This window comes from Somniosus microcephalus, chromosome 27 (genome assembly GCF_052327205.1).
Source record: "Somniosus microcephalus isolate GS21.2 chromosome 27, FLI_Smic_1.0, whole genome shotgun sequence".
NCBI lineage: Eukaryota > Metazoa > Chordata > Chondrichthyes > Squaliformes > Somniosidae > Somniosus > Somniosus microcephalus.
Genome location: NC_141013.1, coordinates 40,842,591 through 40,869,730, shown reverse-complemented (window position 1 = coordinate 40,869,730; position 27,140 = coordinate 40,842,591).

Below are 27,140 nucleotides of genomic sequence, written 5' to 3'. Positions count from 1 at the left end.
TTTTGCAGGAATTAATTGGGAAGTAGCTGAGAGAACCTTGAAACTGACAAACAGGTGGCTCCGCTAAGTAGCTAGCTGGCCAGTTGTTACCTCTCAGAAACTGACAAGCAGGTCAATCCTCTAAGAAACCAACTAGAATTGGCAGAATGACAGGTCATTCATCTACACAATGAATTAGTCTGAAACTGAGTTAAATTGAGCGCCTGAAACTGTAAGTGACAAGAGGTGCCTGAAATTGAGACCTTGAGTATTTATGAGGAAATATATGGGACCCAAAACTCTAAGTGAAACCGACTGGTCTGAAACCGAGAGCAAAGTAGGATGCCTGAAATCAACCAGCCAAGTTACTCTGACTGGAAACTGGCGGAGGATTAAAAAAAAATCAAGTTTGAGAAGGTAGTTTTTGAATAAGAAAAGCTGTGAGACACAAACTGAGTGAGTTGTATTCAGTGTTTGCCAGAAGGACACAGAACAGTGGTACAAATATGACAGCCTGCCCTTGGCTTCCCACCAGAGTATTTATAGCCAAAGTCTAACCCTTGATAATAAGAGTAAATAAAAGAAAGACTTGCATTTACAGAGCGCTTTTCACAACCTCAGGTCATCCCAAAGCGCTTTACAGCCAATTAAGTACTTTTGAAGTGAAGTCACTGTTGTTATGTAGAGAAACACGGCAGCCAATTTTCACACAGCAAAGTGTCACAAACAGCAATGAGATAATGACCAGATCATCTGTATTAGTGAAATAACAACAGAAAATGCTGGAAAAACTCAGCAGGCCAGGCAACATCCGTGGAGAGAAAATAGAGTCAACATTTCGGGTCAAACCCTTTGTCAAGACTGGAAAAGCACAGGAAATGAAATAGATTAAAAGGCCAGGCTGGGAGAGAACAAAAGAGAAGTGAAGAGACATTAAGAGGTATTCAAAACCAGACGAGATGGTGATAGGACTAGTGGAGACAAAAGACGGCTCTAGATTAGGTGTGAAATGTTCTGGCAGAATGGGAGACAGCTGCCATGTGGGAGAGAGAAAAGAGGGGGGGGGGGAAGGGCCAAAACAAAGGTGTGGATAAAAAATAAGTAAAAATGTAATGGGGGCTGAGGTTATGATCTGAAATTGTTGAACTCGATATTGAGTCCGGAAGCCTTCTCTCTCCACGGATGTTGCCTGGCCTGCTGAGTTTTTCCAGCATTTTCTGTTGATATTTCGGATTTCCAGCATCTGCAGTATTTTGCTATCGAATCTGTTTTAGTGATGTTGGTTGAGGGATAAATATTGGCCAGGGCACTGGGGAGAACTCCCCCGCTCTTTGAAATAATGCTATCGGATCTTTTACATCCACCTGAGAGAGCAGACGGGGCCTCAGTTTAACGTCTCATCTGAAAGATGGAAGTTTTACATTTGACACGGACGGCCCTCTGTTAGTGTACAGGGGATTAATTAACACTGAGAAAATCTTAACAACAACAACTTGCCTTTATATAGCGCCCATAATGCAGTAAAAAAAATCCATTGGCCAGTAATTAGAGGACATCAATTTAAAATCATCAACAATAACACAAAGCATTCAAAAGCTTTCAAAAGGGAAGTGAAAGGCTATGGGGAAAGTGCAGGGGAATGGAACCAAGTGGATAGTTCTTTCAGGGAGCCAGCATAGGCACAATGGGCGAAATGGCCTCTTTCTGTAAATTTCGGTGACTGAGCCATAAGTGCATCCAAGAGAATTCCGGTTTATATAATTCAAGTAAAGGTTCCAACCTTCCATCAAGCAACACCCTCTGTCCCTATCTGGGACATGAGCCTGGTTTATGTATCTACAACAGTGCAATTCTCAGTGTCTTTGTCCAGGAAAGTCCCGTATAAAGAAAGAAAAAGCTGCATTTATATAGTGCCTTTCACAACCTCAGGACGTCCCAAAGCAAATAGGTTAATAATACCATGACTTGCTGCTATAAGAACAGATTCTATGACACCATTGATTATGTACACTCATGTCTAAGTCCATAAGTCCCACAGTATAAATAAAAGTCCCAGAAAATAAAGTAATGCAGATTGATGTAAAAAGACTACTGAGCGCTTGGTTTGAGTATAAAACAAGGCTTTAATCAACTGTTTCACAACCAGGAGATTCTAGTTCCATCACTAGTTCCTGGTTACAAAAACGTCCTGAGCAAGCTGGGCCCACGCCCGAGTATTTATACTCCTTGGACAGCGCCACCAGCTGGCCGCCCAGTGTTACTTCATGAGTCATGATAAGATTCATGACACAGATCATTTTGCTCCTTTCTAATGTATCGCGGAAAAGAGAACTTAGGTGAATTTCCTCGGGGCTTCCCCTGCTCCGCCACCATAACTTGGCTGTAAACGGGATTCCCACCACAGTTACAGCAGCGGATTGGGAGGCGCTGCAAGGAAACTCACCCCAAGTCACATTCTCCATGATATTGACAAATCAATAAAACCATTGGCCACTTTCTTGCTTAACGAGATTGTAAATGTTTGAGTATTCACATTAAAAAAGGACGAGCTTGTATTTCTATAGCGCCTTTCACGACCTCAGGACGTCCCAAAGCGCTTTACAGCCAATGAAGTACTTTTGAAGTGTAGTCGTTGTAATGTAGGAAATGCAGCAGCCATTTTGTGCACAGCAAGCTCCCACAAACATCAGTGATATAATGACCAGATCATTTGTTTTTAAAAAAAATGTTGATTGAGGGATAAATATTGTTCAGGACACCGGGGATATCCCCCCTGCTCTTCTTCAAAATAGCGCCATGGGATCTTTTACATGCACCTGAGAGAGTAGATGGGGCCTCGGTTTAACTTCTCATCCAAATGACGGCACCTTCCGACAGTGCAGCACTCCCGCAGTATTGCATTCGAGCATCAACCTAGATTATGCGCTCAAGTCTCTAGCGCGGAACTTGAACCCACAAATTTCCACCTCAGAGGTGAGAGTGCTGCCACTGAGCCACGGCTGACACAGTGTTAAAAGCAATGGCAATCTAAAGAGGTCTGGTGTTCAAGGGGTTAATTACGTGTCGCGGCTTATTTATTTAGGAATCTAATAATCAGACCTTTATAAACCTCTGACTAACATAAGCATTTCTATGGACAGAATATAAATTACCAATGAAAGGAATTCAGAGGAAATGGCATTTTTCCACTTGACTGTGTGCTTTATTATATAAATTAAAATACACTGTTCCTTTAAGAAGTGGAACATTGTGTGTGACGATTTATACAGTGTGCCTGCTTCAGTTCAGGAGGCTCCACACAGTGCTGTAAGAATATTATCGCAAACAACATACTTCACACTGAAAACTAACACGAAGAAAGACCATGGCCTAGAAATTGGACAATGCCTGAAAACGGGCGCGGGGATCACGATGCACTAGCAACCCGCGCCCGTCAAGAAGCCTGCAGGCAGCACGCATACTTTGTGACTGCTAATTTACATGATTGTAGCGTTCAGCCCAGCACTGAATGTGCTGCTGAATGGCTGAATGCTCAGCAGGGGGCCCAAGTTCGTGCAAGGCCAGCTCCAATTAAAGCTAGCCTCCAGTTCTTAAAGGCAGTCTGCACCTCTTAAAGGGGAGGTGCATTCTGCCTGCAGCAGCTGTTGGAACTGATTGTGGCTCAGAAAGAAGATTACTGAATAATGGATCAACATTATTCCATGCCAGAAGTGGGCGGAAGCGGGGCGGCCACCATTTTTTCATCCAAACCATCTCAAATATGAGCAGCGCCATGGTGCAGGCACTGGCAAATGTAGGTCCCGCCATGGAAAGGATGGCAACCTCCATGGAGGACATAAATCACCAGGCACAAGAGAACATGATAACACTTCTAAACAGATGGTCAGCTATGGAGGATAGATGGGCATCTATCGAGGAGAGAAACCAGAGGTTCATGGATGTCCTTGCTATGAGGAATGTCAGCACAGACACGGGTCCTCATGGCCCCAATGATGTGCAGCAAGGTGTTCTCCAGCAACTTGCTGGCAGAGAAGTGCGGGTTGCCCATGGTGGTGGAAGGGGAAATGGAAGTGGGGGCTCCTCTCCAAGCGCTCACACTGCCATCCCATTGCCAACCCCTTGGTCAGAGCCCCAGATGCCTCCCCCAACAGAGATGGCCGAGTCAGCCCTTGCACAGCCAGGAAAAGCAGACTTTGGCGGGGCCCTCACAGGCTCCACGGCCCAGAGGATGGCCACCAAAGGTGTCTAAGCAGGCGCAGCAGGGAAGTGAGCAGGCTGCCTCTGCATGTGTTGAAGCCACAGGGGAAGCACCATGAAGAAGTAAGAGAAAGCTAACACACAAATAGTCACAAGTGCTTTCATATAAATTAGTGTAACATTTGTGTTCTTTTATTTTATTGTATTAAAGTGATGTCACGTGAATGTTTCAAAGCATTGCCCTATGTGTTCTCACAAGTGGAGGTGGCACAGCGAGAGGTGAGGGCTCCTTTCATCTGAAGCAATGGTGGTGAAAGGGCTATGAATGCACAGTTCATTGGAGGGATGCTCTATGGTGTGGCATGGATGAGGCCTCCTCCTCCTCCTCCTCCTCCTGCTCCTCCTGATCCTCCTCCTGCTCCTCCTCCTCCTCCTCCTCCTGCTCCTCCTCCTCCTCCTGCTCCTCCTCCTCCTCCTCCTCCTCCTGCTCCTCCTGCTCCTCCTCCTCCTCCTGCTGCTCCTGCTGCTGATGTGGCCCTGATTGAAGCACTCCTCAGACTCGTTTGAGGGTCTCCTCATCGACGTCATTAGCCACGTCTTCAGGGGAATAGCCCTTGTCTCCAAGGAGCCATCCTGAAAGGTCGTTTGGAGGAGCGAAAAGCTGAGGCACAGTGGACTGGTGCAGGATGTAGGAGTCATGGCAGCTGCCAGGGTACTTTGCACCCACATGCATGATTACACACCAGCTGCAGGTTAAGGGAGTGGAAGCCTTTGCGGTTCACAAATACAGCTGGGTTGTAATGGGGTGCCCTGATGGCCACATGGGTGCAGGCGATGACACCCTGCACCCGTGGAAAGCCAGCCAGAGTGGCAAGGCCTAGCGCCCGCGTGGTAACACTGGCTTCATCAGCTGAAAAGTGGATGTAATTGGCGGTCTTTGCGAAGAGGGCATCGGTAACCTGCGTGATGCATCTGTGGGCGGCCGACTGGGAGATGCCGCTAATGTCTGCTGCTGATCCCTGGAAGGAGCCTGAAGCAAAAAAGTTGAGGGCAGTGGTGACTTTGGCAGCCACTGCTAAGGAGTGTCCACCCGCTCCTCTGGGCTGCAAGTCTTGGTCCAGCATTGTGCAGATGTCTGCGACTACCTCTAGAAAAAGTCTCAGCCTCCTTTGGCAGTGCTGCTCACTCATGTTGAGGAAGCTGATCCTCTGCCTGTAAACCCTGTTTTGGGGGTATCTCCTGAGGCACGGGCCAGCCAAGCCCCGACGGCCTCTGCCCTGTGCAGCATCTGGAGGCTGAGGAAAAGGTTGGCGCTCTTGTTGTTGGTGCTGCTGCTGCGCCTGGTTCTGCTGCTGCTGCAGCAGATGATCCTCTTCCAAATCTGAGGACCAGGATGAGTGAGTATAACTGGTCCCCATTCTGCTGTTATATTGGGCAGTTTAGGATGAGATGTTATCAGGAGTAAGTCAATGGGGAGAGACCTTATTCCAAGGAGGTGACAGTGCATATAGAGTTCACAGCACACACTCACAACCTCAATAGAGCTCAAAGGTCTCCTCAAAATCATGAATTCAGCCACTTCGGGCATTTGAAACTGAACTGAAGTGATAGGTTAGGTTTTATGCGGCACTTGCAGCTGTGAACTATTCAGCTCGTTGGAGAACCCGACTCACTCAGCTGGCATGTTTGCCGAACGGCGTGAAACACATTGAAAATGTGTGAAAATGGAATTACCCTGGCAAAATAGCATTTAACAAGGCGTTAGCAAGCTGTTAATTACTTTAGATATCTCTCCCGCCACTTGGAAGTCGGGTCTGGTCTGAAGGCACCAACCCAACACTTTGGAAACTGGTGCGGAGGCGGGTTTGCGGCGGGCTCACAGCCCGCCGTCAATCATTTTGAATTTAACACCTGACCCGCCTCCGAACCCGCCCTCTGAGCGCCGGCAAAATCGCGGCCTCAGTGTTTCTCACTGACACCAGCTCACACTGTCTCTGAGCTCACACCAGGCCGCAGCACGACGGCCCTCCTCACGTTAATTGTGAGCCCTATTTTATAAATAGTCTTCGGTACCTTTCTAAAACACAATCTGACAAATTATTCAACTGACGTGTTGGTTCACACCACCCTCTTGTGGCCGTTGTCTGATTCACATGTAAATTTTCCGTGCAATGAGTGTATTCTTTTGTTGGGTACTTTAAACAAATTTGACTGTAAATTAAACAAACTTCAAATGAAACTTAAACAAATCAAATTAAAATTGTATTGTCCGGGTTGATGATGCACTCCAGTCCCCTCGGCGCCCACCGGTCGCGGAAATAGTGCAATGAGTGTAACGTGGATTTGTCTGTCAGGACAGCGCGAGATTTATTTTGGGCCGTTTTTATGTGTCGTGTGAAATACAGAATCGAGACTCTTCAGGAATTCATTCTCAATGAATCTTAATATCTTAAAACACAGCAAAGATAATTAAGCCCATCAAGTCCTCAATTCCGTTCTCGCTCCCGACACTCCTCATTAATTCTCTTAATAACCCATGACATTCTGACTCAGAGGCCAGAGTGCTACCACTGAGCCAAGCTGACACGAGTGACCGATTTGCTTCCTCACTTTTTGACTCAATGCTGTGGACAAACTGTAACCACAGACACAGCCCGGAATCACCTGGGCCGATACACAGAGGCCAAAATGGACCATAAAGGCAAATTAAGTTGGGAGTGAGCTTCTCCCATTCCTGGCACAGGAATCCACATGGGGTCTGGAGGAAGACAATCTTCACTCAAATAAAATAAGTTAGGCTTTTTTTAAGAAAGCGGCAGAAAACTCCCTCGACAGCCCAGTTAATAAGCACACTGCCCATTGTGGAACTGAATTAACCAGAAGATCCCAGGCTCGATTCCCATTCTGTATTAGAAACACAGAAACATAGAAGATAGGAGCAGGAGTAGGCCATTCAGCCCCTCAAGCCTGCTCCACCATTTAATGAGATCATGGCTGATCATCCAAATTCAGTACCCGGTCCCTGCCTTCTCCCCATATCCCTTGATCCCTTTAGCCTTAAGAAATATATCTAACTCCTTCTTGAATATATTTAATGAATTGGCCTCAACTGTCTTGTGTGGTAGAGAATTCCACAGGTTCACCACTCTCTGGGTGAAGGGTGAAGGGTGAAGAGTTCACTGATCTTAGCCAGGGTGACAGTAGGAGTGTTGAACTTGGCCTCAGCACCTGTGGCCTAGGGAGGAATAAAATCAGCCAGGGTTCCTCCTCCTGATGACTATTCAGTGACCTCTGGTGGTACGTGTGCATGGGCAGGATTGACTTTGGCTGTGATGTACACTAGAGTTGAATAGTCTACTAACACTCATTGTCAAGGCTCACACTTGGGTTGCAACTTTGCCCCATCAGAAGCCAACACCTTCAGTAAAGGAGGGAGTGAATCGAGGAAGGGGGGAGCAATAACAAAATGGCGGAGGTGACTTGCCTGCAAAGCATTCTTCCGCCCTGTTGACAGATCACAAGCGTAGAGCTTTGTGCGACAGGAGCACCTGTCAGGAATGTGGGGTTGGAGGACAGAGCGGCTGATTCATGTCCCAATCAATCTTCTGCCCATTCATTTCATTGAGCGGGAAATTGTTCAGGCTGTGAATGGGGCCACTGCTCTCCACACCTCAACTCCTTTTTAAAATTTGTTCCTGGGATGTGGGTGTCGCTGGCAAGGTCGGCATTTATTGTCCATTCTTAATTGCCCTTGAGAAGGTGGTGGTGAGCCGCCTTCTTGAACCACTGCAGTCCGTGTGGTGAAGGTACTCCCACAGTGCTGTTTGGGAGGGAGTTCCAGGATTTTGACCCAGCGACGATGAAGGATCAGCGATATACTTCTAAGTCAGGATGGTGTGTGACTTGGAGGGGAACTTGGAGGTGGTGGTGTTCCCCTGCGCCTGCTGCCCTCGTCCTTCTAGGTGGAAGAGGTCGCGGGTTTGAGAGGTGCTGCCAAAGGAGCCTTGGCGAGTTGCTGCAGTGCATCTTGTAGATGGTACACACTGCAGCCACGGTACGCCAGTGGTGGAGGGAGTGAATGTTTAAGGTGGTGGATGGGGTGCCAATCAAGCAGACTGCTTTGTCCTGGATGGTGTCGAGCTTCTTGAGTGTTGTTGGAGCTGCACTCATCCAGGCAAGTGGAGAGTATTCCATCACACTCCTGACTTGTGCCTTGTAGATGGTGGAACCCCACCGCACTGCAGTAAAACAACCTCTTGAATTTCGACAATGTTACAGGACTGTGCCATGGCAGAGCGACCACACTGACCCCCTACAGATCCCCTCATGGTGAGTTCCCACTCAGCCATGCCTTCAGGAGGAGCTGCCAAACGGAGGTCATCGAAAGGAAGAGAAAATCAGAGGGTACAGTTGACACTTGTTCTTGTGGCTGGTTTAAGAGCACTATTGGTAGAAGCCGGTGAACTGGCTGGGGCCTGGCCTCTGGTGTGAGGATTCATTGCCAGTCAGACCTTTGCATTGTGAGGAAATCTACATGATATAAGGGGTTAATTTCAAGTGCTTGCTGGGTAAAAGTTTTCAGACTTGACACTGGGCAAGTGTCGATGTGTAACTAGAGCTATTGTAAGTACTCGGACTGCAGCCAGGAACAGATGTCTACCCACCTAATGAGAATGTAGAAGTGGAATAATGAGTTTCTTTGATGTACCAATGACCTGATAACTTGTGACCGAAAGCAAAGCTTGCCTCCCTTATATATGATTAAAGAGGACCTCCGGTTACACGATTCATGCCCTGTTATAGATTAACGGTTGACTTATGTGTCCAGGATCCTTCTGTCAATATGTTATTTCTACCTGATGATTAATCTAAAATGTATCCTGATAGAGGAACAAAGGGATTTCAATCAAACTTGTTTGTTACACTGTATAAATATAGAACGTTTACACTGTATCATTGGAATAGTAGCCTCACCCCTTGAGTGGAGGTACTGATTCCCCTTGCAAGAGAAGTTAAATAAAAGGCCTGTCCGTCTGACGAATCCAAGTGTGTATTGAGTCATTACCCAGAGCTAAGAAGTAAGGCACTTCTACAATTTGGAGGTTCCACCGAGATGGCTTGCTGTACCAATTGGTGAGTTAACAGACGCCGAGTACGTTGCTCGGTTGGGAAAATCCCATCGGCCGAAGGTGGTGTTTTGCCACATTTTTGGGACTTTCCCTGCCATAAGCATAGCTGCGCACAGTCTGTTTATTCCATTGGACAGCACTGCCATCGGGTAATTGACTCACAAGGTTCGGGGGTTAAACTGCCGTTGTGACTGCTTCCCTTTCAGAAACGGAACAGAGGACCAGCCATGAGGCGCTGACGCACCGCGAACAGGATCGTGCAGAAAAGGACTGTAGGAAGCGCTGAAATAAAGGTACCAGAGAGAGAAGGTTAAGTCAGGAATTTGATTAACTAAGGAGCTAGCGATTTATTGGAAATTGAACTAGCAAGGTTCCAGCTTGCTGAGAGAGAAGGTTAAGTCAGGAATTTGATTAACTAAGGAGCTAGCGATTTACTGGAAATTGAACTAGCAAGGTTCCAGCTTGAAGTTAGCTGGGACAAATTGAAGGCCCTTTTTGCTAAAGATTTGGCTAAAGGGAGTAGGGTAGAAGGAGAGAAGAGCTTGAAGTTAGCTGGGACAAATTGAAGGCCCTTTTTGCTAAAGATTTGGCTAAAGGGAATATGGTAAAAGGAGAGAAGAGTGGGCGATTGTCTGAAACACAGTGTCAATGTTTAATGTTTATGAGAGTGAGTATTTAACTACTTGTTATTATCAATCAACTTTGCAGCTTTGTCCAGTAAGGCTGCATAGGTTGGGGATTTAGTAACACTTTGGTTGTTGTTTAACAAGTGTATTGTTTATTGTTTATTGTTATATGTATTAATGTTTAGTCATGTCTGATCTGTAGAGGCGTCCCACGCAGATCATAGAGTGTTACGGAATTGTTGTATGTTTTAACTAAAATATTTAAGCTGAAAAAAAACTGCAGAAGGGGTTGGAAAAGACCCAAGCCGGGGAAGTGAGTCCCGCGGCGGAATGTATGGTTGAGAAAATAGTGATGTCTTTTACATGATCCACTAAGCTATTGTGGATTCAGTATTTTCCCCAGTTAGAAATACCTTCCACGAGGGTTGAGAACCCTCGAGTTTTATACGTATGTATAGTTTATTAATCTGATCTGTAGGGGCGTACAACGCAGATCATGGATTGTCACGGGAGTTTAGATTGTTTTAAGTGAACCATTTAAGCTGCTAAAATGAGTGCTAGCGCCAGTAAGCCACCCGAGAAAGGCACGCCAGCAGCCTTTATGTTAAAGAACTGGTCAATCATCCATTGATCACCTACCAAATTGGTCCAAATGGACTGTAAATAAGACTAGACCCTTTCCCTCAGATAGTCATTTAACATAGAAAGAATTACTTGCCTCGAGAAATGTTTAACGGACGAGAGAGAAATAGAGAACAGCCAGATAAAAAGACTGCCTCTATGTTTGTTGAGTCAGAAAAAAAAATTACCCCGAAGAAACACCTTTCTCCTCTATTATGGTAGGATAACAAGGTAACTATAGAAGGATGAATAGAGGGGAATATAGAGGAAGACGTGGTAGAGTAAGAGGGTATGGACGATCTGGTAATTGTTACAATTGCGGACAACCCGGACATTGGGCAAACCAATGCCCTGTGAAAAATCGTCAGAACAAAACCTCCAATAATGGACCTCCGTTAGAGAATAAAGGTCCTAATTTCACTGTCCATAACCCTTTTTCGGACCAGTCAGGAGGTTACCCTACAAACGGACAGGGATTTAGGAGAAATAGAGATCAGAATTACTGACTGACACCAGCAGCCCCAGGCGCCACAGACCACCAAATGCCCGTTGTTTCTTTAAATTCACGCAGCGAACCTGAAATTAAAATGCAAATAGCTGGGAGACCTATGTCATTCTAGTAGATACAGGAGCAACCTTTTCAGTGTTAGGGAAAGGATATTCTGAAGGAATGCCTATTAATGGGAAAAAGACCCCGATAGCTGGATTGGCTGGAATACTACAACGCTTGAATCAATCGACTCCCCTCACAGTAAAAGTAGAAGAATTTGAGGAAGAACACTCCTTTCTGTTATCAGGAGATGTCTCTATGAATTTATGTGGAAGAGACTTGCTGTGCAAAATTAATGCTACAATTATTTGCTCCCCATCAGGAGTAACGGTAGAAATCCAAGTAGATAAGGCATATGCGTACCCAGTAACAGAAATAAAACACCCTGTTCTTTACGCATGGGAAATTGCCGACCCAAGTTTGAGTCCCAAACTTGTCAGTCTGTTAGGAGCGTGGGGATTCGTTACAAGCTCCATAAAACAACACCAGGAATCCCTGAAACTAGGGAAATGGCATTCAAAATTGCACTGCACGGCCTGCTATGACAAAACAGGACAAGATTATCAGCCGTTTTTAAATTTAAAATACCTCCTAACTATTAGACTGCACAGCCCTATAAAGTTACAATTAATCCAGCTGCACCATTACCCAAAAGGTCACAGTATCCATTGTCAGAGAAAGCAGAAAAAGGAATTGAGCCAGTGATGGAATCATTGTTAAAACAGGGAGTTAACGCCGGATAGAATAAAGGTCGTTTGCAACACATCGTTGCCAAAAACTAAAAGAGAAATGAAGCATTTTCTAGGAATGACTGGCTATTGTAGACAATGGATATTGAACTATTTAGAAATAACCAGACCACTATTGGACATGAGCATGACAAATTTGGAAAATTCGCGGTTACCTGACTTCCTCGGGAACCCAGATTAAAAATGCACAAGAAGTGAAAAATCTTTTACTAGCTATTCAGAGACGTAAACAGATTGCAATTATTAAGTGCCAAGCGCACACGGGGCATTTGGACAAGGTTGCGCTTGGAAACGCTGCTGCAGATAGCGCTGCTAAGTCAGTAGCTATATCAAGTACTGAACGACAAGTTTCAGCCTTCCCTGTTAGGGAAAAGCCAGAGATACCGCAGCCCCCGTCCTTAGATGATGTGCTGACCCATCAAGATAGGGCCAGTTCTGATGAAGTAAAGGAATGGGTTGTTAATCATTGTTTTAAAAAACACTGACGGCTTATGGGTTCATCATGACGGCCGCATGGTGGCACCCAAATCATTACTATCACCAATTGCCCGATGTGTTCATAAATTCACCCATGCGGGCAAAAGGGGGATGGCGGACTATATCCTCAAGACCTGGTATGCACCAGGAATCTCAAAGTTGGCAAAACAAATATGTGAAAATTGTACTATCTGCCAGACCATAAATGCAGGGAAAATAAAGAAGGTACAGCCCGCATCCCACCCAAACCCCATGGGCCCTTTTGTACACTTACAAATGGATTTTATTGAATTACCTGTATGTATGAGCTTTAAATATATATTAGTTATTATTGATATGTTTTCAAGATGGATTGAAGCGTTTCCTTGTAGAAAGAATGACGCTACTACTGTTGCTAAATGTTTATTGAAGGACATTGTACCTCGCTTTGGGATACCAGCAAAACTGTCAAGTGACAATGGGTCCCATTTTACGGGAACAGTGATTAAGGAACTATGCAAAGCTTTACAGATTAACCAGCACCTTCATTGTAGTTATCATCCACAGTCGGCTGGACTAGTGGAAAGATATAACGGGATGCTGAAAAACAAGCTTGCAAAACTGTGTAAAGAAACTGGACTTAAATGGGTTGATTTGTTACCCATAGCTTTAATGACAATGCGGTCTGCTACCAACAGAATTACAGGATTGTCGCCTCACGAGATCGTCATGGGAAGACCACAAAGATTGCCTTTTTCGGCACCTTTAACAGCTAAACAAATGGACATTCATAAAATGGAGGAAGAGATGTTGAGTTATTGCATTGCACTAACCAAATGCATTTCTAGTTTCCATCAACAGGTGAAGGAAGCCCAGGTCGATCCCGCTGAAGGAAAGTGCCATACTTTCGAGCCAGGAGATAACGTTTACATAAAAATCTTCAAACGAAAGAATGGCCTTCAACCCAGATTTGAGGGACCCTTCCAAGTACTCCTGACCACAAACACCGCTGTAAAAGTAAAGGAGCGACCAACATGGATACACGCGTCCCATTGTAAGAAGGCATCAGTTGAAGACAATACACTACCAAGATGAACTGGATTTGGACTCTGATGAGATTGTTCCTTTTGTTAACGATAATTGAAACTGCCATATGGATTTACCCAGATCCTCTGAAAGGCAAACTATGTATAGAAGAATGTGTACTTTTAACCAAAAATCTCTTTTATGTTATATGCTATAATGAGACCATGAAAGTTCAGCTTCAGGACCATACTATGCAGGTACCCCCGTATCAACCCCTAAATCTTAGGGTAAGACAGGGTAAGATAGTAGAAGAAGATAGTGGACAGAGGCTTGATAAGCTGTGGGTCACATGCCCTGATACTGTATTACCAAGTGACAAAACTGCGAACGGAGGGGTTTTCTGCAATGGTAATTCAAGAGGAGGACTGGCCCTGACAGCTAAGTTAATGTTTTGTGATAATCCTTTTACACAACCCCTCGTTTCAACATCAATTACTCAGAAAAGAAAAATTAATAGGACCGCTAGGAAACAAGGAGGGAGAAGTAGAAGACTGTTAAATAAGCATAACTATCATCAAGTTAATACCTTTGTATACATGAGCTATCTGTATGCTAAAAAAACAGAACCTTGCCAAATGCTGGATATGCAGCCACATCCCTGTGCATGCAGAGGGTGGAATACCTCTAAGGCCCATTCCCTTCGAGATAGAAGAGATGGTAGGGTGGTTATTACAGTCTAATACCACCTGGAATAAGGAGGCAGCCAGTACATTTCAGACCCAAAATAGTTTAAACCCAGATCAGTTGGAAAATGAATGGAAAGATGCAGGATACAACCTTATAAAATTTGAAGGGTGGTTTCATCCCCTATATGATAATCGAAGGAATCCAGAGAGTCTATTAGTTACGTCAATGGGAACCATAAATAAAACAAAAGGAGAAGTCTGTCTTGTAAACGACAATGGAGAAGGATTGATGGTTGGATGGAGTGAGTGCAAATGTAACTACACTTTGACTAAAACTACTACTAAACCACCAGGTGCAATCGAATGGCCTTATTGGGGATGGTGGAATCTGTCCACAGTACAAAATTTGACTAGCAAAAAAATCTGGAAAGGAGAATACGGAATAGGAATGATGCACCAGATATGGAACAAATTTGAAGCCTATAATAACACCTATTTCATCTGTGGGCATAGAGCATACCCTTGGTTACCACAAAATTGGACTGGGTCATGTTACTTGGGATATGTAGTGCCCTATATACATCATATTTCATCTTTGGATAGCCACCCTGGGACACGAGTAAAACGAGCCATTACAGAAACTGAAAGGTTCTTTGCTATAGCATTTCCCTGGTATGGAACAGGGAAGCTGGCAAGAGAATCTATAAACATGGCAGCAGTGCTGGAACAAATAGCCAATGATAAACGCAGAAATGGTGGCTATGCGCACTGTTGCTTTACAAAACCGCATGGCTCTGGACTAATTGTTGGCAAAAGGGGGCACATGTGCAATCATAAAAACCAAATGTTGCACCTATATCCCAGATAGCTCAGAAAATATCACCAACCTGGTAAACCACATAAAGGAGGCTGTAGAGAAACTACGTCAACCTGAACCATGGTCCATGTGGGATTGGATTTCAGGATGGGGAGGAGCACTAGGAAAGCAAATTTTGGAAACCTTAATCGCAATTGTGATGATAATAATTTTAATTAGTTTATTGATTGGTTGTTTAAAATTATTGTGTACAAAAGTCCTTTCCTTATTAACGTCAACTCCTCCAGTACCAATGATGTCTGAATATGAGGATATTAAGGGTGAGACCTTTGATGTAGAGTTTCTTAAACTTAGCGAAATAGATTGTCCTTAGAAAGGACAAAAGGGGGGAATGAGGAAATCTACATGATATAAGGGGTTAATTTCAAGTGCTTGCTGGGTAAAAGTTTTCAGACTTGACACTGGGCAAGTGTCGATGTGTAACTAGAGCTATTGTAAGTACTCGGACTGCAGCCAGGAACAGATGTCTACCCACCTAATGAGAATGTAGAAGTGGAATAATGAGTTTCTTTGATGTACCAATGACCTGATAACTTGTGACCGAAAGCAAAGCTTGCCTCCCTTATATATGATTAAAGAGGACCTCCGGTTACACGATTCATGCCCTGTTATAGATTAACGGTTGACTTATGTGTCCAGGATCCTTCTGTCAATATGTTATTTCTACCTGATGATTAATCTAAAATGTATCCTGATAGAGGAACAAAGGGATTTCAATCAAACTTGTTTGTTACACTGTATAAATATAGAACGTTTACACTGTATCATTGGAATAGTAGCCTCACCCCTTGAGTGGAGGTACTGATTCCCCTTGCAAGAGAAGTTAAATAAAAGGCCTGTCCGTCTGACGAATCCAAGTGTGTATTGAGTCATTACCCAGAGCTAAGAAGTAAGGCACTTCTACAATTGGAAAATTGCAAATGTCACTCCATTATTTGAAAGGGGAGGGAGAAACCAGGTAACTACCGATCTGTTGGTTTAACATCAGTTGTAGGGAAGTTACTGGAATCTAATGCCAGAGACAGAGTGACTGAGCACTTGGACAAGTAAGAGCTGATCAGAGAGAGCCAGCATGGATTTGTAACGGACAGGCCATGTCTGACTAAGCTACTTTAATTTTTTGAGGAGGTCACTAGCATGGTAGATGGGGGAATGTCTGTGGATAGTGGTCAGTAAATTTGGCTCCGTATCGCACCATTTTTCGGCACCACACATGCCATTTTGAGTCCAAACTGACATTCCCGCTGTGCGTGCACTCTTCTGGTTGGTCGTTAGTGCAGGCACTGGGAGCTTGCACCAGAAGTATACAGAATACGCAGATCGTGACGTCAATCAGCGTGCAATGTTAATTTGACGCCAGTGCTGTCATTTTTGACCTCAACGTGCTCTCTTAAACACGAACAGCTGAACACGTGTTCAGCAGCAGGAAGGACACCTCACCAGCGCTATTTAAAGGGATCATCAACTGCTTTCAGGTTAGTTGCTGATTGATTTCTACTGCCTCTTGGTGAGTTTGTAGAGTGTTTGGTGGTTTGTTATCTTATTTGAAGTTGCTGAAGTCTCCAGGGAGTCGGGTGACAGGTCACTTCAAAGCTTTGGTCAGACCAGTTGCTCCCAGACATGGGTGCAGTAGTTTGTATCCCCCTTGGCCTGCTGCATGACAGGAAGAATGAGCAGAGGCGACACAGAGCAGGACAAGTTGCTAGAAGAGGCAGGAGGAGGAGGAGGAGGGGGAGAAGGGCTCTCAGCAGGAGGCCATATCCACCCAGGGTCTTCAGGGAGCAATTCTCCTACCTCAGCCTCAGCGAGGGACAGTGTATGCGACGTCTCAGCTTCATTAAGGAGGTGCTCACTGAAATCTGCCATCTGTTGCAGGCAGAACTGCAGCCTCTGAGCAGGGCGAGGATGACATTGTCAGTGGCTGTGAAGGTGAGCATGGCCATGAATTTTTATGCGTCGGGCTCCTTCCAGGCTGGAGCAGCCGATATTTCCAACATCTCTCAGTTTGCTGTGCACCATTGTATAAGGGAGGTGAGTGAGGCTCTGTATGCAAAGACACATGAATACATTTCATTTTCTCTTGCCCGAGAGAAGCAGGCGGAGTGAAAACGCAACTTCACCAGGATATCAGACTTCCCCATGGTGCAGGGTGGCATTGACTGCACACACGTCACTTTGTGTGTGCCGCATCTGAATTCGGAGATGTACCGCAACTAGAAGGGATTCCACTCCCTCAGTGTCCAGCTGGTGTGCGACCATACTCAGCGCATCATGGAAGTCAATGCTCGGTATCCCAGCAGCAGTCATGTTGCCTTCATTCTGCAGCAGTCTGCTGTATGACCTGCATTTGGGGCACCACGACAAACCAGAGGGTGGCTACTGGGTGACAAGGGCTATCCGCTGACCACCTGGCTCATGACTCCGGTGCGCAACCCAAGCACATGCGTATAATGAAAGTCATGATGCCACACGGAATCTGATAGAGTAGACCATTGGCGGGCTTAAACAATACTTCCGCTGCCTGGATCGCACTGGAGGAGCCCTGCAGCATTCACCAGAGCACGTCTCAAGATTCGCTGTTGTCTGCTGCGTGCTCCACAACATTGCCATCATGAGGGCACAGCCCTTGCCACTATGCATACAGCAAAGTGCTGGGGAGGAGGAGAAGGAAGAGGAGGAGGAGGAGGAGGAGGAAGAGGAGGAGGAGGAGGAGAAGGAAGAGGAGGAGGAGGAGGAGAAGGAAGAGGAGGAGGAGGAGGAGAAGGAAGAGGAGGAGGAGGAGGAGGAGGAGGAGGAGGAGAAGGAAGAGGAGGAGGAGGAGGAGAAGGAAGAGGAGGAGGAGGAGGAGGAGGAAGAGGAGGAGGAGGAGGAGGAGGAAGAGGAGGAGGAGGAGGAGAAGGAAGAGGAGGAGGAGGAGGAGAAGGAAGAGGAGGAGGAGGAGGAGGAGGAAGAGGAGGAGGAGGAGGAGGAGGAAGAGGAGGAGGAGGAGGAGGAGGAAGAGGAGGAGGAGGAGGAGGAGGAAGAGGAGGAGGAGGAGGAGAAGGAAGAGGAGGAGGAGGAGGAGGAGGAAGAGGAGGAGGAGGAGGAGGAGGAAGAGGAGGAGGAGGAGGAGAAGGAAGAGGAGGAGGAGGAGGAGGAGGAAGAGGAGGAGGAGGAGGAGGAAGAGGAGGAGGAGGAGGAGGAGGAAGAGGAGGAGGAGGAGGAGAAGGAAGAGGAGGAGGAGGAGGAGGAGGAAGGGAGGAGGCAACCAACACAGCTCCTTTCTGGCTGGGCTGTCCATGACCAACTCATCCAATTGCAGTTCCAGTGACCACAACCCCAATTCCCCATTCACCAACAGTCCCACACCTTACCTTCCCTCTGTTACTGACCATCAGAGCGTCCTCTTGGCCACAATGCTACAATAAAAAATACCACAAAACAAACATTCCAAACCAAATTTATAAATCAAACCATCCAATATTACATACCAAAGACAATTAATCACCCGTGTGCCTGTCCTCCGTGTGCCTTTGCCTGTCCTAGTGCTCCTACGCAGTGCTACCCCAGTGCCTGCAACATGGCTGGTGGAAGGCTGCTGACTTTCAGTGGGGGAGACTGCAGATGGTCTTGCAGGACAACCTTGAGCAGCTCTGAGCCTAGAAGGCCCGGCTTCAGACTGCACCATCTTGGCATGGGCGGCCGCAGTGTGGGCTGGCTGCTGACAGGCAAAAGCAAGGGCACTGGCGGAGTGTGAGTGGCGGGAGCATGAATGCTGTCACCCTGAGAGAGGACAGCAGGTTCATGCTCCACGGAGACACTGCCCTTCCCCCGGGGCATGCCTCAGCAATCCTAGTAATCTGTTGGAGGGCAAATTACTAGACTGCTGTGATACCCTGCAAGCCCCTTTCAACGCTGGTAAATGCAGCCATGCTGGCAGCAGTCTGAGCTTACGTGGCAGCAAGCTGAGCTTGCATGACTGAAGTCTGAGCTTCCACTGCAGCACTCAGACGTTGGGTGGCTTACATAGAAACATAGAAGATAGGAGCAGGAGTAGGCCATTCGGCCCCTTGAGCCTGCTCCGCCATTTAATGAGATCATGGCTGATGTTAGGATAAAATTTGGCTTAGGGGATATAAAGGGGTGGGCCTCAATATTTGACTGGTACAATATGTCTGAAAGGTACCATTCAGTCTTGTTAGGCTGGAAAACAAACGCAAAGCACCATGGGATACTTGGCTATATTAACCCTTTTTAAACTAACATAAATTTAGCTGACCAAAGACATTCTGAAGTGTTGCTTGTAATTACAACTTGGTAGTAACTGTTTAGAAAGAGCCTGTTCTTGGAAGAGATAAGAGTACAAAGGCATGATTATGGAGCAGCAGCAAATAAGGCCTTGACGAGTAGTCAGCCAGCTGCATAATTCAATGTGGCTTTGTATTCATCTAGCCATGTCTCTGCTGGAAAATACTTTCCCATACCGATAACAAGAGTAAGACATAGCTCATGAATATGAAGCCTCTACAGTCGACAAGCTTTTTACTGACATATCCAGAGGGTACTCAAGTTCAAAGGACAGGCCTAATAGTTGATTGATTAATCAAGTAAACCAATCAAGCATCAATATTCTCATGTATACACCCCCATTAGTAATAAGTGGGTGTTCACAGAATCACAGAATCACAGAAACCCCACAGTGCAGATAGAGGCCATTTCGGCCCATCGAGCCTACACCGACACATATCCCACCCGATCCCCGTAACCCCTACACCAACACATATCCCACCCTATCCCCGTAACCCCACGTATTTAATCCCCCTAACACTAAGCGTCAATTTTATCATAGCCAATCAACCTAACCCGCACATCTTTGGACTGTGGGAGGAAACCGGAGCACCCGGAGAAAACCCACGCAAACACGGGGAGAATGTGCAAACTCCACACAGACAGTCACCCGAGGCCGGATTTGAACCCGGGTCCCTGGCGCTGTGAGGCAACAGTGCTAACCACTATGCCACCGTGCTGCCTAATAAAAACAGGTGTTGTCTAATAAACTATATAAAGTAAGCTGTACTGCCACTTTTTTCCCTTGAGAATGATGCCTCTAGCTAAGGGTAGCTGAGATAGTTCTCCCGTGTGCACTCGTAATAAAACTATTGATCTGGGTAACACCTGAGTCTGTTAGTTCTGTTTTACCATCCAGATTTTCCTCGCTTACAGTTGATCATCCAAATTCAGTACCCTGTCCCTGCTTTCTCCCCATATCCCTTGATCCCTTTAGCCTTAAGAAATATATCTAACTCCTTCTTGAATATATTTAATGAATTGGCCTCAACTGCCTTCTTTGGTAGAGAATTCCACAGGTTCACCACTCTCTGGGTGAAGAAATTCCTCCTCATCTCTGTCCTAAATGGCTTACCCCTTATCTTTAGACTGTGACCCCTGGTTCTGGACTCCCCCGCCATCGGGAACATCCTTCCTGCATCTAGTCTGTCTAGTCCTGTTAGAATTTTATAAGTTTCAATGAGATCCCCACTCATTCTTCTAAACTCCAGCGAATATAAGCCTAATCGACCCATTCTCTCCTCATATGTTATTCCTGCCATTCCAGGTATCAGTCTGGTGAATCTTCGCTGCACTCCCTCCATGGCAAGAACATCCTTCCTCAGATAAGGCGACCAAAACTGCACACAATACTCAAGGTGTGGTCTCACCAAGGCCCTGTACAACTGTAGCAAGACATCCTTGCTCCTGTACTCGAATCCTCTCGCTATGAAGGCCAACATACCATTTGCCTTCTTAACCGCCTGCTGCACCTGCATGCTTACCTTCAGCGATTGGTGCACAAGGACACCCAGGTCTCGTTGCACTTCCCCTTCTCCCAATCTATTGCTGTTCAGATAATAATCTGCCTTCCTGTTTTTGCCACCAAAGTGGATAACCTCGCATTTATCCACATTATACTGCATGTGCCATGCATCTGCCCAATCACCCAACCTGTCCAAATCATACTGGAGTTTCTCGGCATCCTCCTCACAGTACACACGCCCAACCAGCTTTGTGTCATCTGCAAACTTGGAGATATTACATCTAGTTCCCTCGTCTAGATCATTAATATATATTGTGAATAGCTGGGGTCCTAGCACCGATCCCTGCGGTACCCCACTAGTCACTGCCTGCCACTCGGAAAAAGACCCGTTTATTCCAACTCTTTACTTCCTGTCTGCCAACCAGTTCTCCATCCAAGTCAGTATCTTACCCCCAATCCCATGTGCTTTAACTTTACATGCTAATCTCTTATGCGGGATCTTATCGAAAGCCTTCTGAAAGTCCAAATACACCACATCCACTGGTTCTCCCTTATCCATTCTACTAGTTGTGTCCTCAAAAAATTCCAGTAGATTAGTCAAGCACGATTTACATTTTGTAAATCCATGTTGACTTTGTCCGATCCTGTCACTGTTTTCCAAGTGCTCTGCTGTTACATTTTTATAATGGACTCTAGCATTTTCCCCACTACCGATGTCAGGCTTACCAGTCTATAATTCCCCCGTTTTCTCTCTACCACCTTTTTTGAATAGTGGGGTTACATTAGCTACCCTCCAATCCATGGGAACTGTTCCAGAGGCTATAGAATTTTGGAAGATGACCAGCAATGCATCTACTATTTCTAGGGCCACTTCCTTAAGTACCCTATGATGTAGATTATCAGGTCCTGGGGATTTATTGGCCTTCAATCCCATCAATTTTCCTAACACCATTTCCCTACAAATACTGATTTAATTCAGTTCCTCCCTCTCATTAGACCCTATGTTCCCTAACATCTCTGGGAGGTTATTTGTGTCCTCCTTTGTGAAGACAGAACCAAAATATGCATTTAATTGGTCTGCCATTTCTTTGTTCCCCATTATAAATTCCCCTGATTCTGACTACAAGGGACCTACGCTTGACTTCACCAATCTTTTTCTCTTCACATATCTATAGAAGCTTTTACAGTCAGTTTTTATGTTCCCTGCAAGCTTACTCTCATACTCTATTTTCCCCCTCTTAATTAATCCCTTTGTCCTCCTTTACTGAATCCTAAACTGCTCCCAATCCTTAGGTTTACTGCTTTTTCTGGCCAATTTATATGTCCTCTCCTTGGACCTTATGCTATCCCTTATTTCCCTTGTTAGCCACGGTTGAGTCACCTTTTTTGTTTTATTTTTATGCCAAACAGAGATGAACAAATTCTGTAGCTCATCCATGCGATCTTTAAATGTTTGCCATTGCCTATCCACCGTCAACACTTTAAGTAACGTTTCCCAATCCATCGTAGCCAACTCACGCCTCATACCATCGCAGTTTCCTTTATTTAAATTCAGGACCCTAGTCTCTGAGTCAAATACTTCACTCTCCATCTTAATGAAGAATTCTATCATATTATGATCGCTCCGCCCCAAGGGGCCTCGCAAAACAAGATTGCTAATTAATCCTTTCTCATTACATAATACCCAGTCTAAGATGGCCTGATCTCTGGTTGGTTCCTCGACATATTGGTCAAGGAAACCATCCCGTATACACTCCAGGAATTCCTCCTCCACAGTATTGTTACTAATTTGGTTAGCCCAATCTATATGTAGATTAAATTCACGCATGATAACTGCTGTGCCCTTATTGCACGCATCTCTAATTTCCCATTTAATGCCATCCCCAACCTCAGCATTGCTGTTTGGGGGTCTGTATACAACTCCCACTAACGTTTTCTGCCCCTTGGTATTTCTCAGCTCTACCCATACAGATTCCACATCATCAGAGCTAATATCCTTCCTTACAATTGTGTTAATCTCCTCTTTAACCAGCAATGCTATCCCACCTTCTTTTCCTTTTTGCCTGTCTTTCCTGAATATTGAATACCCCTGGATGTTGAATTCCCAGCCTTGGTCACCCTGGAACCATGTCTCCGTAATCCCAATTATATCATTTCCGTTTACATCTATTTGCGCAGCTAATTCATCCACCTTATTATGAATGCTCCTCGTATTAAGACACAAAGCCTTCAGGCTTGTTTTTTTAACACTCTTAGACCTTTTAGAATTATTATTTACTGTGGCCATGTTTAATTTACACCCTTGATTTCTCTGACTGCCACTTTTGCTTTTCTCCTTCTTGTCTTTTGCTTCTATCCTTGCTTCCCTTTCCTCTGTCTCCCTGCACAGGTTCCCAACCCCCTGCCATTTTAGTTTACACCCTCCCCAACAGCACTAGCAAACACTCCCCCTAGGATATCGGTCCCGGTCCTGCCCACGTGCAAACCGTCCAGTTTGTACTGGTCCCACCTCCCCCAGAACTGGTTCCAATGTCCCAGGAATTTGAATCCCTCCCCCTTGCACGATTCCTCTAGCCACATATTCATCTGAAATATCCTTCTATTTCTACTCTGACTAGCATGTGGCACTGGCAGCAATCCTGAGATTACTGCCTTTGAGGTCCTATTTTTTAAATTACCTCCTAACTCCCTATATTCAGCTTTTAGGACCTCATCCCGGTTTTTACCTATATCGCTGGTACCTATATGCACCACGACAACTGGCTGTTCACCCTCCCCCTCCAGAATGCCCTGCAGCCACTCCGAGACATCCTTGACCCTTGCACCAGAGAGGCAACATACCATCCTGGAGTCTTGTTTGCGGCCGCAGAAACGCCTATCTATTCCCCTTACAATAGAATCCCCTCTCACTATAGCTCTCCCGCTCATTTTCCTCCCGTCCTGTGCAGCAGAACCACCCATGGTGCCAGGAAGTTGGCTGCTGCTGCCTTCCCCCGATAAGCCATCTCCCTCAACAATATCCAGATTGGTATATCTGTTTGAGAGGTGGATGGCCACAGGGGGCCCCTGCACTACCTGCCTGCACCTACTACTCTGCCTGGTGGTCACCCATTCCCTTCCTGCCTGTGCAGCCTTTACCTGCGGTGTGACCAACTGATTAAACGTGATATCCACGACGTCCTCAGCATTGCGAATGTTCCAGTATGTATCCATTCGCTGCTCCAGCGCTGCAATGCGGTCTGCCAGTAGCTGCAGCTGGATACACTTCCTGCACACATGGTCATCAGGGACACAGGAAGTGTCCCTGATTTCCCACATAGTGCAGGAGCATGCCATGGGGCCGAGCTGTGCTGTCATGACTTACCCTTTAATTAATTTAAATTAAATTAAATCAAATGAATACCACCAATTACACTACAATTAAATGATATACTCAAGGGCCCTTGGTTACTAGCACTCCCCGATACACAACAGAGACCGTAGAAACTATAACCACAAAAATTAAGACCTTCTAAACTTTATAAGCTATTAACCTTAACTGTCAAACTATAGAGTAGTATAAATACTCACCTGGCTGTACTCACTCAATCAGCTGCTTCCTCTTGCCTGCATTACTTTTTGAATCGTGGCGTGGCTCTGGAACGCTGCCGGTCTGCGAGATTGACCGGCCTTTGAGAAAAAGCCCGTGAAAGTGAGTTTAAATACTCACTACTCTCCTGCTGCTCCCGACACCAGCCTCTTCCTACAGGGTGAAAAGTTAGAAAAAACAAAGGCGAAGCAAGGGAGCTCCTCCTTCCACTCCTCACCAAACTCTGACTCACCCAACTCGCAGCACTCTGTTTACACCGCACTCAGTCCAAAATCGCACTTCAAAGCCTGTTTTATAGGCTTCCGCTTGTGCTGCAACGGAAGCTGAGACATCAGCCATCAGACCCTGCATCATGGGTGGGTCCGCAAGTGCGCTAATGGAGTTGCCCATCAGTTCCATGCTGGAAACGATGGACTCCAAGCTCTGCGTAAAGCAACGTGATTATTCGACAATAATACATGAGCAGTAACGTGTTTGCCCAGGTGAGTGAAGTCACTGGAACGATCCTGCACTTGTTACAGTGGATTAATAACCAACTTATAGAGAACACTCGGTCTGTGTCACCTCCTGGACTGGTTTCCATCACCTGAGGGGGTCGGAGAGGAATTTTACGGTGTATTTTTCCCTTATTGGCCCTGGGATTTTTTTCTCTAGTTATTTGCCTCTCCCAGGAGGTTACATGGCTGTGGGGGATGTGTGGGAGGAAATGGAAGTAGTGTCTAGAAGTGATGCTCTGGCCACCATGGTGCATGGGGCAGGCTTGATGGACCAGCTGGTCTTTTCCTGCCCATCAATTTCAATATGTCCATATGTAACAGAAATTGAAATTTGAGGCATCGGGTGACACATAACATTTTTTAAAAACACCTCGGGATGTGGGTGTCGCTGGTTAGGTTGGCATTTATTGCCAATCCCTGGTGCCCTGAGAGGGTGGTGGTGGGCCTTCCTCTATGAACTTATGCATAACCGAGTCACTTCAGAGGGCAGGAAGAGTAAACCACGTTGGTGTGGGCTTGGAGCCACATCTAGGCCAGCCTGGGCAAAGACGGCCGGTGCCCTTCTCTGAAGGGCGTTAGTGAACCAGTTGAGTTTTTAAGACAATCCGGCAGCTTTCACGGTCATATTTCCTGGAGCCAGCCCAGAAATGACCAGATTTATTGAATTCAATTTCACAACTTCGCATAGTCGGATTTGATCTCCTGGTCTCTGGAATGAGTCCCGTGCTCTAACCGTACACTGCTGCAACTGATTATCAAAACTAAGATGCATCGAGCCAGGCCATGTTCACTGTAATGTGAGCGCAGCTACAGAAATGATCAATGCGTCTTAGATAACCAGCAACCCTGTTCCCTAATTTGTCTGCTGCTCACTCACGCGATGTACCCGACCTCGACAAGGATAACACAGAGCACGGTTACTGCTCTGCAGACACCTTCCTTCCTCCGACAGGGATACTGAGTTGCTGAAAACGTTTTATTGATAAGGTCTGTTTCCTGTTGCTCGACTATTTTGCCCCCCAAAATGATCATAGATCGCTGATTAATTGATTGCAGAGCTTTTCCATCAGCAGGTTCTAATGGAATCATTGTAAAGCAGGGATGTTTAAACTGAGACCCATAAGCCACATATGGAGAACTCTGTGTCCCTTGACCTATTTCCCTTAGTGGAGGGGTCAAAAACCAGGGGGCACCGATTTAAAGTAATTGGGGGAAGGTTTAGAGGGGATTTGAGGGGGAATTTCTTCACCCAGAGGGTTGTGGGGGTCTGGAACTCACTGCCTGAAAGGGTGGTAGAGGCAGGAACCCTAACCACATTTAAAAAGTACTTGGATGTGCACTTGGGATGCTGTAACCTGCAGGGCTACGGACCAAGAGCTGGGAAGTGGGATTAGGCTGGATAGCTCTTTGTTGGCCGGCGCGGACATGATGGGCTGAAATGGCCTCCTTCCGTGCTGTAACTTTCTATGATTCTATGAATTCTGACCTCTTGTGCATCCCCCACTCCCTTCGCCCCACCATTGGCAGCTGAGCATTCAGCTGTATAGGCCCCAAGCACTGGAATTCCCTCCCTAAACCGCTCCGCCTCTCCACGTCTCTTTTCTTCTTTAAGGCGCTCCTTAAAACCTACATTTTTGACAAAGCACCCCTCCTAATATCTCCTTCTTTGGCTTGGTGTCAATTTTTGTCTGATTATGCTCCTGTGCAGCGCTTTACGACGTTATACTGTGTTAAAGGCGTTATATAATAGGGGGGCCAGACGTCCCCCTTTTCCAGGGACAGTCCCCAGATGAGGTACTGTGACCCTGGACAGATAATATCCGCGGGTGTGTACCCCGTGAGCAGTGAGTGTCCCCCTGGGCAGTGAGTGTACCTCCTGGGCAGTGAGTGTCCCCCTGGGCAGTGAGTGTACCCCCTGGTCAGTGAGTGTCCCCCTGGGTAGTGAGTGTCCCCCCTGGGCAGTGAGTGTACCCCCTGGGCAGTGAATGTACCCCCTGGGCAGTGAGTGTCCCCCTGGGCAGTGAGTGTCCCCCCTTGACAGTGAGTGTCCCTCCTGGGCAGTGAGTGTCCCCCTGGGCAGTGAGTGTACCCCCTGGGCAGTGAGTGTCCCCCTGGGCAGTGTGTGTACCCCCTGGGCAGTGAGTGTACCCCCTGGTCAGTGAGTGTCCCCCCTGGGCAGTGAGTGTCCCCCTGGGCAGTGTGTGTACCCCCTGGGCAGTGAGTGTCCCCCTGGGCAGTGAGTGTACCCCCTGGGCAGTGAGTGTCCCCCTGGGCAGTGAGTGTACCCCCCTGGGCAGTCAGTGTACCCCCTGGGCAGTGAGTGTCCCCCTGGGCAGTGAGTGTACCCCCTGGGCAGTGAGTGTACCC